Below are 14,934 nucleotides of genomic sequence, written 5' to 3'. Positions count from 1 at the left end.
ATAAAATAAAATAAAATAAAATAAAATAAAATAAAATAAAATAAAATTGAAGGAGGAGGAGGAGGAGAAGGAGAAGGAGAAGGAGGAGAAAGAGAAGGAGGAGGAGGAGGAGGAGAAGAAGAAGAAGAAAAGAATAGGGGTGCCTAGGTAGCTCAGTCAATTAGGTGTCTGACTCCTGATTTTGGCGCAGGTCATGATCTCTCTGGTTCATGAGATTGAGCCCAGGATCAGGCTCTGAGCCTGCCTGGGATTCTCTCTCTCTCCCTCTCTCTCTGCCTCTCCCCTGCTCGCTCTCTCTCTCTCTCTCTCTCTCTCAAAAATTAAATAAATAAACTTTAAAAAATAAAAATAAATTAAAAAGAGAGAATATAACATGGGAAAATAAAATGGCAAAACACTCACAAGTTCAGGAAAAACAAGGGAAATAAATACTTTGAGATAAGTATCTACTTTTGCCACACAGAAAAAGAGTGGGTTTATTCTCGTGCAGCTTGTGTCTTGTTTTAGAATGATAGACTCTTTGTGCTGAGTGAAATAAGTCAGTCAGAGAAGGATAGATATCATAAGTTTTCACTCATATGTGGATCTTGAGAAACTTAACAGAAGACCATAGGGGAAGGGAAGGGGAAAAAAAGAAATAGTTACAAACTGAGAGGGAGGGAAGCAAAGCACAAGAGACTCTTAAAAACAGAGAACAAACTGAGGGTGGACGGGTGGTGGGGGTGCGGAGAGGGAAAATGGGTGATGAGCATTGGGTGTTACAATAAATTATATTTAAAAATATAAAATAAAATTACTTTTTAAATTTCAAAACAGAGTATTTACATCATTTATGTACTGAAGAAAAATACTTGGGAGAGAAAGAAGATTTGAAAGCATGGGAGCAAGAATGTAGTTTCAAAAGCAAGTCTGAGGAGAAGGTTGTAAAATAGATCTAGATAAATATAGGAAACACCTTGAACAAAGAGAGAAAAACTTTGTTTATACTTCTGATAAGGAGGAAATGATGCTATAAATATAAGTAAGTTGATTGAGAGAGAAGTGAGAATCTGATATTTTCAGTTTTCTCTCTGAGGTAAAATGTGAGGTGACTTACTGAGATAGAACAAGATGTGATGTGATAGTGATACCAGAAATCTTTAGATTTTAACATTGTGCTTAACTGTGTGAATATTTTTCAGCAACTCATCAGCTAAAGTGTAGAGGGTTGTCATATAGCTTCTATTTTCTTAACACGACCTGCTTTTTAGATAAGTAGCACATGGAATAAATGATTTATCAACACGTTAAATTGCCAGAGTTGCTGTGTGTGGGCAAAAGGGAACAAATCCTACAAGTTGAGGAAAACACAACTTGTAATTTTGAATAAGCTCCTTTCGTGGTTTGAATTTCTTCTCATTTGAAAACTACAACCTGAGGACTTAAAGGGGTTAAATAAACAAGATTTTCTGACGTAAGCATTGGGTTTATTTTCAGGTAGAATCAAGTGAGGAGTGGATTGCGGTGGGAAGAGTTGTGTTGGGCAGCCTCTGCTCCACTTGACCGGAGGACAGATGTACATAGGAAGTTCATCACAGTTGTCACATGATTGAATTACTCAGTAAATGCTAACACTCAGCTATTGCACAGGGTCATAATAGTTTTAAGAGTAGAAGCTCCCAAAGAATTTTCACCAGAGAAACGATTTCCTAATTGGAAGAAACTCAAAGACTTTTTCAGACATAGATGATAGTATGATGATTGGTACTAAAGAAGGCTAAGCACCTTCAATTTTTAAAAGATAATTACAATTAAAAAAAACTCTTTGTGCATTTCAAAAGTGAGTTGTGTTACACAATCAGAGATCAAGAAATATAGATATAAATCCAGACAATTGACCACATTCATTTGCATAGGGCCAGTGAGAGATATAATTTCAACTTCACAAACTCCTGACTAGAGGAATAATACCTAATATTATCCTGAAGTGCCTAAATAACTAAATTTCTGTTGGCATACAGAGTGTAGAATAAAATGTCAAAGTTTGATTTTCATAAAAGAAACAGAGAGAGAATTGGAAGTTGACAGGAGTTTTGGAAAAACAGGAAGGCAATGAAGTGAAGGATAGAGAAATGGAGAAAGGAATGAGATGGTCCTTTATATTACACATCAGTCTGGCCTAATGGAAGGAATGTTTAACTTGGAATTAAAAAGGCTTAATTTACATCCTATTTCTAACTGTGACCTTAAACATTTTGCCATTTTAAACTTGCATTGTATCATTTGTATATTAGAGGAAATGATATTGTGTTTCCTCAAAGGACAGGTGCTAGCATCATGGATCAGTAACGAATCATTGACAGACTTTTCTCACCGCTATGTGTGGTCTCTAGGACTTTCCAAGAATTTCTGGTCGAACCGAGCAACTTACTTTATCTGCACATCTGTAGAATGTAAAGGACCTTTGATCTCCCTGCACCAGAAGGGCAATCTAATCAATCTGAGTAAGATTTCTTCAGAAAAAAAACCTTTTTTGAGAGAGAGAGAGAGACAGAGAGTGTGAGCAGGAGGGGCAGAGAGAGATGGAGGGAGAAAGAGAATCCAAAGTAGGCTCTGTTCATTGACCACAGGACTGGAACCCATGACACTATGAGATCATGGCCTGAACTGAAATCAAGAGCCAGACACTTAACCAACTGACCCACCCAGGCGCCCTTTTCTTCAGATAGTTCTGATTGATAGAAACAATCTGAAATCCTTGATCAGAAAGAACAGTCCTATTCTCCCATGGCTGTTCTATACTATAGTTAGATGCTTCCTGACACGAAGTTTCTATTTATGAAGCTGGGTTTCAGTCACAATCAATCAATCAATCATTTGAGTTTCTTTCTCATGCTCCTGGAAGCTCTGCTTTCTTTGAGCACATGGCCAGTGTTTGGGCTTTCATTTTGTCTACACATTTAGTTGTGAACACTGCTTCATATTTGTTAGGCTTTGTTACACCTTTTGTTAGGACAACTGTGCTCAGGACCCTACCATCCTAAAATCTCTCTCTTGACCGTCTTGCCCCGTCAAGATGCTTTCCTAATTTCTTTTATTTTGTAGAACATTCAATAAATTCAAACCCTGATCTAGACACGCTTTCCTAGAAGAAAGATGACTCTGGTATCAAAAAGTCTAATAGATAATTATAGTCTAAAAATATCAATCCTTACATAAATAGCTCACTACATATACACTTAACAGTATATTGTAAAATTTGAGGAAATAATTGAAGTCTCCTGACAATCTATTAATAAATATTGTATATATTCCTAAATCAAAGATCGAAGCTCACATTTGACGTTTTCATTTCAGTTCTCTGTTCTTAGTCACCACATATGCACACACATATATATGCTTATATGTGCATATATTATATACAGATGTTTGTGTATATACACATACATGCACAAATACACACACACACATATACATTGCTATAGTTGACCATATATTATTTCTGAATTTGTTCTAAATAGTGTAAACAAAGTTTGAGTGTTCTTTTAAATGTATTCCTACACTTGATAGTAATTTTAAGAGTCAGCTCATAGAACATTTTGTAACTCAAAGAATATTTACCTGATTATACTGGAAGGACCTGTTTTTAGCAGACATTACTTTTTTGCAGCCAGCCTTCCACAGTATCAGCGGCCCTGTCAGCTTCTGTGATCATTCCAAGCTTCTCTGCATGGCCAAGTAGCTAGGTAGGTCATTTGTCACAGAACATAAAGGAAACAATTCACCACTTTTGAAGTGGGAAATCCAAACGTACCAGCCTGTCAGTAATTCTCGCTATAATTCCATCTTTGCATAATCAGGGAGATTAGCTGCCAGCAGTCTGCTCATGTGCAAAAGTACGGCAGCATCTTGGAGTTAGTTTTCCATGTACGTCCATAAATTTTTATGAGGGGTATATGTTCTGATCAGCAAAACGCATTTAAAGAAAAAATCAGGTATTCTTTTAAAAAAATAAATGAATTTTACTTTTTAATGATAACAGTGATAGCAACAGACTATTTTGAAGGACATCATTCTAGTGAAGGATTTTGTCCCAATTTGAGGCCACGTTCTGGATTTTGAAAGAGCTAGTAGTGGCTGGGACCAATGCAGATAAACTACCAAGTCCATTTCACCTCCTAGTCTGCCAAAGTACGTAGCGAGAAAGTACAGAAAGTACATAGCGACAGGAGTTACTTGGTGCTTAATTTACTTGATATGAACAAGTTTCCCTTTTGAAATGACTTCAATATGTATCAAACCATATTAAACATGCCTACTTTAAGACAGAATTATTTTTCTGTCCTGCGTTTTAATTGGAAGGTATGTAATCAAACAAAGAAAGGTCCTTGAAGAAATCTGAAGTAAATAACAGTGTGATACCATCAATTTCTTAGAAATAATGTACAACCTGTGATTACTTTTTTAATCTCAGCAGTGCCAAATTCCATACATAATAACCTCTCAGCCATAGTGCAGTTCATAGAAATCAATCAAATCAATCAAATGAAAAGTAGATTCAACACACAAATCTGAATGGAATTGCTTAAAATAAAAGCATCAAGCTTTTAAAAAATGCATTTTCAAATAATCCGCATTCCTACTTTTGCTACTTGTAGTGGAGACAATTTTAACAAAGAAATTCTCCATGAATTCAAGTTCCCCAATGTATTTTTAAATCAAAAATGAAAATGTTTGTGGAATACAACAAAAAAAAAATCATTTTAAAATAAATATGAAGAGGGGCGCCTTGGTGGCGCAGTCGGTTAAGCGTCTGACTTCAGCCAGGTCACGATCTCGCGGTCCGGGAGTTCGAGCCCTGCGTCAGGCTCTGGGCTGATGGCTTAGAGCCTGGAGCCTGTTTCCGATTCTGTGTCTCCCCCTCTCTCTCTGCCCCTCCCCCGTTCATGCTCCGTGTCTCTCTCTGTCCCAAAAATAAATAAAAACGTTGAAAAAAAATTTTTTTTCAAAAATAAAATAAATATGAAGAGAATGAGAGTCCCCACTTACTTTTCTGCCTCCTCAAATAACCTTGTCCCTATTTGGAAAGGTCCTTTGGTTTTGGTTTTGTTTACCATTCCTGGCCTTAAAGTCTATGCAGACAAATGAAGTCAAATTTACTTTCTATTTTTTTAAATTTTTTCCTTGGAGCATTATTGGCACACAATGTTACATTAGTTTTAGGTATACAGCGTAGCAATTCAGCATCTCTGTACCTTATGCTGTTCTCACCACAAGCGTCGCTAGAATCTGTCACTTTACAACACTATTCTAATATTACTATTACAATATCATGGACTATATTCTCTATGCTGTGCTTTTTATTTCCATGATTTACACAGCGTTGCTTTTGTGTTTACATTTTTAAGGGTTCCAGCCATAATTGGTCATACTGGTGGGATCTTTGTGAAACTCAACAAAGAATCAACATTCCAGAGACATTTCCAAGAGCACATTTGATAAGAACCTGTAATGAAAAGTCTGCCACTTGCTCTACCTATGTGGTAACCTCATTCTCCTTCCCTTCCGCTCTGACCTGCCTTGTCAGTATCCTATTCCTACCTACCAAGTGCAGGAAACTTGCCTTTGCCGCTGTCAACAATGGTCTGAAGCAAGAACAAGTCAATATCTTTGTCATGGATGCCATCTTCTACTGTTCCCAAAGTCACAGACACTCCATAATCAGAGCTGTGCTGGATGCTGTGTCTGGGATGGAAGAATAGCTCTTACATTGGGTCACCTGCTTGTCCCTAGAGTTTCACAATCTTTTTATAGAAAAGAGTTCACTTAGCCTCTCTATATGCTCCACAATGTGACAGTGCCTTATGAAAACAAAATACTGTCACAATTTGGTACTGACCCCTCTAATCAGATGATGATTAAATCCAGAACAAGGAACTCAAATCCAGTTCCAAGTGCAAGCTGAGTAGAATATGGATGTCCAGCCCCCTCTTCTACCACTTTCTCATCTTCTCCAGTGGTCCTTATAAAAACAAGTGTTCACGCATAGTGATATACGGAAATAGATAATATGAAGGAGGAGTGTCCACATGCACAGTATGTAGCACCATACTCTGGCTATAGCTAGAGAAAATAGCATGTTATGCATATAAAAAGAAACTTCTTTGTATACTTAACTGAAAACCTTAATAGCCTAACAAAGCAGGTGACTGTCTTCCAGAAAGAGTAGTCCTTGATCAAGCATGTGGTCAGTATATCATATAAATAACTATACTACCATATTATATTGCTATGAAGTAGTAAAAAATTACCTATAATTCTCCTTACTTATTTATTAGACTGAGGAATCAAGGATTTCTCATGACTGTCTCACCAGGAGTAGGAATGATTTCTGCAGAGGACCCAGATAGTTTTTTTGTACCATTCTATTTTATCACAGATCTAGTTGCTATCCTTTGTAATTGTAGGTTTTTAAAGTTAATGAGAGTTTATAATGTCTGAAACTGCTTCTTATGGCAGAGGGTTTGGGAAAGACCATCAACTCTCTCTTATATGAGATGAAAAAAACAAGTCAGCTGAGAAAGTACTGGCACAACTAACCAAAACATAGCTGTGGAAACCAGAACATGGAACTCAGGATCAGAAGAGACGACAAAAGCTGGAAGCAATGGAGAGCATTTCTAGGCCAAGACAGAAAATTAAACTCGTTGTCTATTTCCTAGCTGTATTTTTAAACTTTTTTAACATTTATTTATTTTGGAGAGACAGAGAGACAGAGCACTAGCAGGGGAGGGGCAGAGAGAGAGGGAGACACAGAATCTGAAGCAGGCTCCAGCCTCTGAGCTGTCAGCACAGAGCCTGATGTGGGGCTCCGACCCACAAAGCATGAGCATGACCTCAGCTGAAGTTGGACCTTAACCAACGGAGCCACCCAGGCGCCCCACCTAGCTGTATGTAGAGCAGCAGAGAAAGAGCAGACCTCCTCGTTTCAACCTTAGAGTGGAATCAGGCCAAGCTTTCTTATCTCTACTGGTCAGTAGTATTGATGCATGATATCATTTTCCTATGGTGAAAAGGGGCTTCCTATGATCATTCTTTTATCTTGTGTATTTAACTAAGTTGTTGAAAAATGAATCTAGTATTTCCTCAAAGACATTTGGAAGTCCATAGTTTCAGTTGACTTGACACAGCAGGTCATTGGAATGTGGGACTGACGTTGTAAGCATGTGTATATGAAAACAAATTTAAACTTTTGTGATATTGCTGAGGTCTTGTGTGGGTATTAAGGAACCACAGGGTCGTTTATCCATTCAAAAATTAGGGTTATGGCCTAGAAAATCCTAACCCTTTTTCTTTAAAACATGTACACAACTGCAGGCATCATCTGACTATTAGCTCAATTTGTTCCCTTCAACTTTTACTTTGACCTTTGTCTTTGCTTCTTGCTTGATCCTATGAGTATTCTTTCAGTAAGACTATAAAACCTGGACCCAAATGTGGATTACACTAAATGAAGTTTAAATTCTACAATCTGGCTAGTATACTATAAAAGAAGGCATCCACATTTTTAGGGGAGATTGGATTGATACAGGGAATTTATCATGTAAAGCCTGGTCCACCAATTCCAAACTCTGTCCGCAGGATGATCTGAAGGACACTGCTCCTACTAAAGGGAGTGAGAAGTATGTTTGTGAGGGGAGCTCTAGTTTTTATGAAGAACTCTGGGATGGATATTTTTTGTAAGCCACCCTTGAAGATGGAATTTCTGCCATTGAATTAGGCAGAGTCATAATAAAACTGTGGAGTCATAATAAACTGTGGAGTGTACCTGTCTTATAAAACCATGATGTTCAATGGTATGCACAGCAGTGCTCCATTAACAAGTGACCTGGTCTATAAAATTTTAGGTCCAAGTATATCCTGAAGGCATAAAAAAGTCCCATGAATATTTTGGGTTAGATGTCTATGTCTCGTACCCCTGCTGTTTCTCCTCCTCCCTTTCAGTCTGCTTCTTTGACCTCATAGGGAGTTCCCTATGAAAATTTGACTAAGGCAAAAGAATGAATCTGGTTGATAGGTGGTTCTATATGATATGGTAAAACTACATAAAATAGATGAATACAAAAATACAGCCCCATTCCAGGGTGTCCTTGAAGGATCATTGTGAAGGAAAATTGGAAAATTCTTTTAGTGGGCAGACCATTGAGCAATGCATTTGGCTGTTCATTTTGTCTGAAATGTGAGATGTTCAGACTCAGGGATCTACAGTGATTTATAGGCAGTGAATAATGGTTTTGCTAAATGACCAGAGTCTTTCAAATAACTGGTCTGGAAAATTGGTACAATAAGTTCTGGAGTAAAGGTATGTGGGAAAATCTTTACAAAGGGGCAGAGAATATGGGGCGCCTGGGTGGCTCAGTCAGTTAAGCCTCCAACTCTTGATTTTGGCTCAGGTCATGATCTCACGGTTCTTGGGATCGAGCCCCACATTGGGCTCTGCACTGACAGTGTGGAGCCTGCTTGGGATTCTCTCTTCCTCTCTCTTTGCCCATGCCCCACTTGCTCTCTCTCTCTCCCAAAATAAATAAATATACTTTGAAAACCAAAAAACAAACAGCTACAAAAAAATGGGCAGAGAATATAAAAATACTGGTGACCCATGTAAATGTTCACCAAAAGGTAATCTAAGATTAAAGGTATTTTAATAGTTTTGTGGAGAAGATAACCATTTTTGTCAGTATTAGTCAGATTGTTCCATCACAGTCACAAGTGGCTGTGTTGGCAGGGGTATTATTTATGGGATCAGTAATGTGATCTTACACTCCTAACGACCAGTCTGGCAGCAACCATCAATGAGTGACCAATATACTCTGGAAAAACAGGATTCTTTGAGCATTAATCTACACCTTGTGGCAAGTCGATTGCATTGGAACACACTTCTCATGGAAGGAGAGTGAGTTAGTATCACTGGATAAGCACTTATTCTAGATACAGATTTTTATTCTCTGTTCACAATGTTTTTGGCAGAACCCCATTCATGTATTTATAGAATGCCTTAATAACCATGGTATTCCACTGAACACTGCTTTTGACCAAACAACTAATTTTAAAGCAAGTGAAGTGTGACAGTTGGATCACACTCATGGAACTCACTGATCTTACCATGTTCCCTATCATCCTGAAGCAGTTGTCCTGAGAGAATAGTGAAATGACATTTTGAAGACTCAAATACAACCACACTTGGAAGTATCTTGAGGGGTTGGGCAATTTCCTTAGGATGTAGTATCACTCAATCAGGGATTAACATGTGATGTTGTTTCATCCTCGTCAGTATTCACAGGTCTGAGAAACAAAGATGGAAACGGGAGTTATTTCTCTTTTATGCCTCAGTCATTTGCCGACAAAAATTTTGTTTACAATAATTGTGACTTTGGGTTTTTCTGATCTAGGCATTTTAGTTCACAAGAGAGGAACGCCTCTGCCAGGGCTCACATCAAGGGTTCCATTAAAATTTGAAGTTGAAGTTGCTGTTTAGTCAATTTGGGTTCCTTGTGTTAGTGAACTGATGGACAAACAAGAGGGCCATTGTACTGGCTGTGGGGAATAATTCTTTTATCCTGGAGATATTAGAGCTACTAGCAAATAAATGAGGTTAAGAAGGCAATGGAGAGGATTGCCTATGACAAATGATAAAAGGCAATGGGAAACCACAATTCTGTTCAGGGCAGGACTGATAATGGACCAAACCATTCAGGAAACAAAGTTTGGATCACTCTACCAGGCAAAAAATTAGGACCAACAAAGTGATTGCTGAGAGGAAATGCTATGTAGAATGGCTAGTCAGTCAATGAAGATAGTTATAAATAGCAGTTAGGAGCACATGAACAGTTACAGAACTGAGGATTATAATAGTTATTAATATTTCTTCCTATTCTGGTATAAATCTACTTGTAAACACATTAATTAATTAATTAATTAGCATTTTCCCCTCTCCCATTCCCCTGTAATCTGACATAAGATGTGTTATGTTATCTCCTATCTCAGTTTTTAAGTTATGAACTATCAAAGGGTCAGTGTGGTTCATCTAGAAAAGAACATCACCCAAGGTGGGTAGAGAGAATGTGTCCTTTTTAAGAAAGAATTAGTATGTTTTTGACTGTACAAGGGAAACTTATATAATTTTAGGCAGAAGCACCACTTGGCTGTTATTTTTTCCTGAGAGACTAAGTATGGCTAAAAGAAGTATGTACAGATGCCAGCTTGACAAAGGGTCAACTTTTGTGGTGTTCTATTGTGCCAATGTAGCCAAGTTGGAGCTCACCTTCCCTTTGCAGATCCAGATTAGAGGCAGCCACAATCGAAGTTTGTGCAAGATTTGGAAGAAGAAGTGAATGAGAAGATTTTTTAGGCACTGAATTTGGCATAAGGTGCCTAACACTGGCAAAGCACACATGTTGTTTCTGTTCTGTTAATTCTGAAACTGGCATAAGACAGTATCCAGGCCTGCAGCTCTACCAGCTTCCTAAATATCTCCTCTTTTAATTTCTCTATGCCATGAACCAGATGTACATATAGTTCTGTGGTGAATGATGAACAGTGCCAGCTTCTTCTGTAGGTCATTTACGTTATCAAGATTCTGAGATAGGGGAACTGAAGGACTCCAGAAAAATCTGCTTTTTTGCTCCTTTTCCTGTTTCTATTCTTGCTAGGACCTGTACCCCACTTTACACATGTCTCATAGAGCAAATAGGGTATGTCCTCCTTGTCAGAGACAGGAGTTAATGATATCTTTAGAGTCTTCCAGCACAATAGATAAGATCTAAGGAAGGATGAGGTGAGAATGACTGGACAAAGCCATCATATGCACATTCTAGACCACTGGCACTAGATATGTAGATGCCGAGACCCTCTCATTCCAAGGAACAATTTTCTTATGAAGGACACCTGGGCCCATATTTTTGTTCTGACTTGCTTCTAGATGCATAAGAGGACATGTATACCAGACCAAAGTTCTTAATAAAAAGCCTGGACCCTGAGCAAAGATGAGACTCTCTCCTTTCTTTCCGAGTCTCTCAGACACTCTCTCTGTACCTGTACTCTCTCTATATTTTCAATAAACTCTGCTCCCACGTCCTGGTAATTGTGTTTAATTTCTAACTTTGAGTAGCCAGGGACCCTCTTGGCTGGACCTGTGGGACTCCCATCTAGGTCCTTGGACCTGGTTTGCCTGCACCATCTCAATGGGGTAAAACACAGAGGTAAGTTTTATTTACCTTTGTGTATTCCAGTTAATTTTTATTCAGCTCCAAGTTACATTCAAGGCTGACCTGTCATGATGTCAGTCCCAATGCTAGACAAAAAAGCAACAGCTTTGTATAGACTCATTAACTCCCATAATTGTGTTAGGTCTAATCCCTGTAATAATTCCCTTTTGCTATAGCACCCATTTGGTCTGCTTCTCTGATCAAACCCTTATTCAGATTGGGGCCTTGTAATGTTTATGTTTATGTGTTTAATGCCTAACTATGCTTAGCATTAAGAAAATCCTTCATAGGGGCGCCTGGGTGGCTCAGTCAGTTAAGCATCTGACTTCTACTGAGGTCACGATCTCACAGTTTGTGGGTTTGAGCCCCATGTCTGGCTCTGTGCTGACAGTGCAGAGCCTGGAGCCTGCTTCGGATTCTGTGTCTTCCTCTCTCTCTATTCATCTTCTGCTTGCTTTTTCTCTCTCAAAAATAAATAAAGATTCTTAAAAAAAAATTAAAAAAAAAGAAAATCATAAATCCTGGCTGACTGGTGATGATGATGGTACTTGATGACTCTCCCTACACTCATGTTTCTCAAGAACTTGATTTACATTTCTGCTCTACTTTCCTTACTCATTTTTAGCCTCTTAAGACCTCAGCAAGTGACCTTATCTCTGGATGGGACTGTCATACCCACTCCTGCCTCTAGAGGGAGACATCAGAAAAAACTACAATAATGGAGAGATGGGTACACAATATATATGTAGTAGAGTAACTTGAAATCCCTCTGGAATTTTAAGGCTTACACACCTGATATTTGTTCACTCAGTTTCCAATTTTCAGGATCTTCCACATTTTTTAAACCTACTAGAGGAATTTTAACATGTTGCTTCCTTCTCAGAAACCCTTGTTTTTATAACCCTTGCCATACAATTATACCTCAGGCACATGTTTTTTTTAAAGGTCCTGTTATTTAGCTTTGGTAATAGCAACAAATACGAAGACAATAGTCATAGTTCCCAAGAAAAAAGTCCACATGAGGAAGAAGCAGGGTTGGTCAAGAGGGTTCTAGGGCATAGATGTCTGCCACCTGGCCCTGGAATGGCCTGGAGTATGAGAGCCTGATAATGAAGGTTGTTGAGGGTGTGAACTCCAGGTTGTTTGGTTTGCCACTTGAAAAGCATGCTTCTGGGTCAGTTTGCTATCTCTAATCCCTCCAGCTTCAGCAAGGCCCCAGATGTCAAAGCATCAGAATACAGGAGGTGGGGGGGGGGGGCGGCGGAAGACATGGTTAATACGTTATTGACAGTATCATGGTTGATTAAAAAGTTGTTCTTACCAATGGTAGGAGGACAACCCTATTTTCAACCCAGAAATATCACAGTTTAAGAATCAGGCTGTTTTGTTATCAGTGACAAGAAGAAGTATTTCATATTGGCAATGTAAATTCAAGTTGTGAAAAAAACTGAGTACAGATAAGCACTTAGGTCTTTTCATTTTATTTCAAAAGAAGATCAGGAGCACCTGGGTGTCACAGTCAGTTAAGTGCCTGACTTTGGCTCAGGTCATTATCTTTCGGTTCATGAGTTTGAGCCCCCTGTTGGGGCTCTGTGCTGACAGCCCAGAGCCTGGAGCCTGCTTCAGATTCTGTGTCTAGCTCTCTTTCCGCCCCTTCCCAACTCGCACTCTGTCTCTCAGAAATAAATAAACATTAAAAAAAATTTTTAAGGAAAAGAAGGCCATACTGAAGAGTTCATAGTATTATCCTCATGTATTTTGGGTTGGGTAATTGTAGATAGGAAATGAGTGTCAGAAAAGGCCTTGGCAGTCTTTGTACTTTGAAATGCTTGTAGATTTCACTGTAATTTAACATCATGTAACCAGAGGAAAAAAACTCACAGTTTGGAAATTGCCAAAGTATTCATCAAGGAAACATTCTTGGGACCCAATTTTTCAGTAGGAGTAGGAAATGGGTAAGCCATTCAGAAGCTCTGCACTACAGAAGCCCAGGCTATCCTCTAAGCCTGAAAGACAAGTCCTCTCCTAGCACCCACGTATAGATGAATAATAGTCATTTTGTCATGGAATAATTCTCTGAAATATGGAAAAAAGGAAAAGGGATTTTAATGACTGGTTTTATCTCATTTAAGAGATGCCTCCTGGAGCTAGGCATATTGTGAATTTCCTTTGATAAGGAAGAGGAAGGTTTCACCCACTTTTAATCTCCTAAATAATCAGTATCCTAAAAGGAAGTAATCTTATTCGAAAAAAATCACATCATGTTAATTCTTCAGAAATTATTTTTCTGCAGATACTAGTATGAATCTGGGAGTTTCACTTTTTTCTTCAAAGATATCATGAAATATTGCATTGAAAACGTGAACTTTAAAGTCAAATAATATCACCTAAAAAATTTGTTCTTCCTACCATTTAAGAATGTTGCCACCTTGGTTGAATACATTACCTAGTCGCTCAGCCTCCACTAATATAAAAGTTTATAAAATACCTACTTGGGGCGCCTGGGTGGCGCAGTCGGTTAAGCGTCCAACTTCAGCCAGGTCACGATCTCGCGGTCCGTGAGTTCGAGCCCCGCGTCAGGCTCTGGGCTGATGGCTCAGAGCCTGGAGCCTGTTTCGGATTCTGTGTCTCCCTCTCTCTCTGTCCCTCCCCTGTTCATGCTCTGTCTCTCTCTGTCCCCAAAAAACAATAAATGTTGAAAAAAAAATTTTTTTTAATAAAAAAAATAATAAAATAAAATACCTACTTATAATATAAATCCAATAGGTTATTACTATATGGATTATCTTACATAATATTGGATTTCTTTCACAGCTTGGCATGCTGTGATAACATTCCTCACAATGCCCGATTCTGATATAGTTTGAGGATGATTTTTTCTTTATTTTCAAAGGTATATCATTAATAAGTGATTTTGAAGACATAACTATGTCAAAATGTACTATTCTATTTATATATTTTCTGGTTGCCCATAGATACATTAGATTGTGTACTTGATTCACTGATGATTCTACAAAGGCCTGGAACACCTTTGGCTAAGTTCTGTTTCTGGAAACAGATGGTTAGATTTGCTTGCCACTGTTTTAAAGGGCTGTCATCACTTTTAAGTGTCTCTGGGCTTTCTGGTGTTAATGCTATTTGTCTATTACAGTTGTTTTTAGACTTTTTTCTTATTCTCCTATTGTGCTTTCTTTCTTTTCTCTTTTTTTGGGGGGGGATGAGAGTTAATTCTGTTCTGTTAATTACAATTCAGGGCCTCAGGCTCTCATGACACACAGACTACCGATGTTAATAATAAATCGCTTTATGTTTCTTACCCACTGAAAATTTTAAGACAACACATTTAAACATAACACTGTTTAAAAACTTCTATTAATATTAAGCTGCTAAGAATTTTATAATACCTTCTTGAATCTTTCCAGGATTGGAATTCACTAAAAGCAACCCCATTGTGCCAACACAGCGGTATGCTCAGCTAATCACAAGCATCAAGAATATTTTGAAGTTCTCCCTTGCAGGATTTATTCTTGTTTTGTTTGTTTTAATGAGTCATTCTCAGTGTCCTTGCCAACGCTTATTTTTAGTGCTTCATGATCTGATAATTGATATTATGAGTATTAAAGCTTATTTTTCCTTGCATATTAAGGTAGTTATGACTACATCCACTAGAAATTTCAACTTTTTCATGTAT

The 14,934-nt window shown here is 38.1% G+C and overlaps 1 long non-coding RNA gene across 1 annotated transcript in view; it reads right to left on the bottom strand.

Annotated features, from left to right (window-relative positions):
* LOC121037967 (uncharacterized) overlaps positions 1-14,147 on the bottom strand; it is an 18,736-nt gene extending 4,589 nt beyond the window's left edge. The window contains exons 1-3 of the long non-coding RNA XR_005794087.1: positions 14,035-14,147; positions 9,142-9,321; positions 3,601-3,721 (exon numbers count right to left, since the gene is read on the bottom strand). This is a non-coding gene — a long non-coding RNA (uncharacterized LOC121037967). The remainder of the gene's footprint in view (positions 1-3,600; positions 3,722-9,141; positions 9,322-14,034) is intronic.
* Between the last annotated feature and the right edge of the window lie 787 nt (positions 14,148-14,934).

The sequence above is a fragment of the Herpailurus yagouaroundi genome, unplaced genomic scaffold (genome assembly GCF_014898765.1).
Source record: "Herpailurus yagouaroundi ecotype Mexico unplaced genomic scaffold, PumYag 164, whole genome shotgun sequence".
In the NCBI taxonomy this organism is placed as follows: domain Eukaryota; kingdom Metazoa; phylum Chordata; class Mammalia; order Carnivora; family Felidae; genus Herpailurus; species Herpailurus yagouaroundi.
This window is presented reverse-complemented; position numbering and strand designations above follow the sequence as displayed.